The sequence below is a fragment of the Cyprinodon tularosa genome, unplaced genomic scaffold, assembly GCF_016077235.1.
Source record: "Cyprinodon tularosa strain WSP-4 unplaced genomic scaffold, ASM1607723v1 ctg587, whole genome shotgun sequence".
Classification (NCBI taxonomy): domain Eukaryota; kingdom Metazoa; phylum Chordata; class Actinopteri; order Cyprinodontiformes; family Cyprinodontidae; genus Cyprinodon; species Cyprinodon tularosa.
In genome coordinates this window covers 215,001-218,356 of record NW_024039326.1, presented here as the reverse complement: position 1 = coordinate 218,356, position 3,356 = coordinate 215,001, and the positions used below count along the sequence as shown (strand labels likewise).

General features: G+C 41.9%; 1 protein-coding gene across 1 annotated transcript in view; it reads right to left on the bottom strand.

The window, feature by feature from the left end:
* The window catches only part of hnf4a (hepatocyte nuclear factor 4, alpha), a 70,277-nt gene that overhangs the window by 58,108 nt on the left and 8,813 nt on the right, over positions 1-3,356 (bottom strand). The gene's annotated exons all lie outside the window — the stretch shown is intronic.

Sequence of the window (3,356 nt, the reverse complement as noted above, 5' to 3'; positions counted from 1 at the left end):
ATGTTTAAAAAAAAAAGAAATTTGAATAAAATGCATTTCAAAAATGTAACTTTTCAAAAACTCTCAATGAAACCAGATTTTGAGAGTAATTTATAATGTGCATGCAAAAGTTCAGATATTTTCAAGGTTTATTTTTTATTTTTGATTTAACTTCTTTAGAATTTATTTTTCAAAATGAAGTTCAATTTCCATTTTCATTCCCCAGCTCTGTTCTTATCCCTCTTGGAATAAAATATTTATATCTGTATTTTTCCACTGGCTCCTGAACTCTTCTTCATTATTTAACTATTCCACTTGGAGCTAACTAGCTTAGCCACAGTAGGCTACTCTCTTGTTTACGCTCCGCTCACATGTGCAGTATCCCACCTCTGTTCTTATTGAAAATATAAATGAAGGGCTTTATTTACTAACAGATAACTATTGTTATCTAAGCAGTATGATCTGCCATGAACCAGGCTGCCTCTGATTAATAGTCATGTTTAATATCGCTGTAACTGTTCATCAGACTGATAAACAGACCAGCAGGGTTACGGACAGTGATGGGACTAACGGCGTTGAAAGTAACGGCGTTACTAACGCCGTTATCTTGTTTTAGTAACGAGTAATCTAACTAATTACTTTGACTGTAACTATAACGCAGTTACCATTGCAGGCACCCCGTTACTGCGCGTTACTTAGGTCGCGCAATGAACCTTTTTTCATGATAGGACTCGTGCGCAGCTGCGTGAAGCTGACACCCCACCCACGTCAAAAAACTCTGCAAATAGACTGAATGGTTAGTGCAACGTTAGTGCAGATTTGTGCAGAAAAAAATATTGTTTGTGCTACTTTTGTTTAAGAGATATTAAAGATTTATTTTAGGTCATCCAGAGGTGCGCGCCTTGTCATGAGAGAGGGGAGGATGAGATTCCGTCTGTCAGTTGAATAGGTGGGTGTTTCTGCTGGCGGGTGTTAACGTACAGCACACACAGAGAGATGGAGAGTGAGGATGACTCCAGCAGCAAAACAGCGTTTTCCACATGGAAATACCGGTGTTACGTAGAGCTGCGTTTCCCCATCACATAACGGTTTCCTCTGCATCTCCACACAGCGCAGGCGGCACGAGTCACCGCGCAAGCGACAGGAAACGCGCATGCTCGCTAAAGGCGCGCAACAGTCGCTCTGTGCTCGCGCCACAGGAGAACTATGGAGAGCGTGAACGATCAAATGAACCTGACAACAGCCAGAAATGATAGCCTATATGGAGAAAGGGAGAAATCTGGATGGATGGATGGATGGATGGATGGATGGATGGATGGATGGATGGATGGATGGATGGATGGATGGATGCTCTGCCTTCTCAACCTACTGTATTTTTTATTTTAAACATTATTTGATGGCCTTTGTGGCAGGGATGGAGATCCATATTTTATGTCACACACAGAGTATACATCTAGATAGATAGATAGATAGATAGATAGATAGATAGATAGATAGATAGATAGATAGATAGATAGATAGATAGATAGATAGATAGATGTTGCAGTATCTATAACAACCCAAACACACAGGATTTCAGAATTAGACATCCCCAGTTATTAATTTCATATACTCACCAGATCTGAATGTCCTGTTATAAAACTTCACATCGCGTTCCCCCTGATGTCATTTACGTTGAGTTGCAATAACTGCTAAACTCTCTGCAGGTTCTTGTCTTTGTCGTCCTCTCTATTCAGCTGGCTTTGGAAACACACGGCGAGAAGGTGGGGGCTGGGTGGTGAGGTTTACGGGGGCGAGAAACGCAAAAGTAACGCAATAGTTACTTTTACTAGTAACTAGTTACTTTTATTGTGGAGTAACTCAGTTAGTAACTCAGTTACTTTTTGGGAGAAGTAACTAGTAACTATAACTAATTACTTTTTCAAAGTAACGTGCCCAACACTGGTTACGGAACAACACGTCTGCAGCAGCGTAACCTTCCTCATCCAGAAGAAGACAGTTCTAAACGCAGTTATCCAGCATTTCCTGAATCTAAACTACCTTACACGTTTAAATGTACGTTTCATTATGTCCAAAAAACGCATTATTGAAATGATCATGAACGGTTTGACAAACCATCCATCCATTATCTTACACTCTTGTCCCAATTGGGGTCACGAGGGGTGCTGGTGCCCATCTCCAGCTGTCAATGGGCGAGAGGCGGGGTCCACCCTGGACAGGTCGCCAGTCCATCGCAGGGTTTGACAAACCAAATGGAATAAAATATGTGGTTTCTAGATGTAGTGAAAGGACATTTTGCCATTTTTAAATATTGACTATTTTATTTTTTTATTATTAACAAACAGAGAAGTAGTACAAAACTATGCAGTGTAAATGTGACTTGGTTTCCTAATTTAGGTAGAACTCCATTCAAGGAGGTTCTAGGGACAAAAATAAAGATTTCAGAGATTTATTTATTGACTGTTTAAAAGAGTCAATCTTTCCCTCCATCCATCCATCCATCCATCCAACCATCATCCATCCATCCATCCATCCATCCATCCATCCATCATCCATCCATCCAACCATCATCCATCCATCCATCCATCCATCCATCCATCCATCCATCATCCATCCATCCAACCATCATCCATCCATCCATCATCCATCCATCCATCCATCATCCATCCATCCATCCATCCATCATCCATCAATCCATCCATCCATCCAACCATCATCCATCCATCCATCATCCATCCATCCAACCATCATCCATCCATCATCATCCATCCATCCAACCATCATCCATCCATCCATCCATCCATCCAACCATCATCCATCCATCCATCCATCCATCCATCCAACCATCATCCATCCATCCATCCATCCATCCATCCATCATCCATCCATCATCATCCATCCATCCATCATCATCCATCCATCCAACCATCATCCATCCATCCATCATCCATCCATCCATCCATCCATCCATCCATCATCCATCCAACCATCATCCATCCATCCATCATCCATCCATCATCATCCATCCATCCATCATCCATCCAACCATCATCCATCCATCCATCCATCATCATCCATCCATCCATCCATCCATCATCCATCATCATCCATCCATCCATCCATCATCATCCATCATCATCCATCCATCCATCCATCATCATCCATCCATCCATCCATCCATCATCCATCCAACCATCATCCATCCATCCATCATCCATCCATCATCATCCATCCATCCATCATCCATCCAACCATCATCCATCCATCCATCCATCATCCATCCATCATCATCCATCCATCCATCATCCATCCAACCATCATCCATCCATCCATCATCCATCCATCATCATCCATCCATCCATCATCATCCATCCATC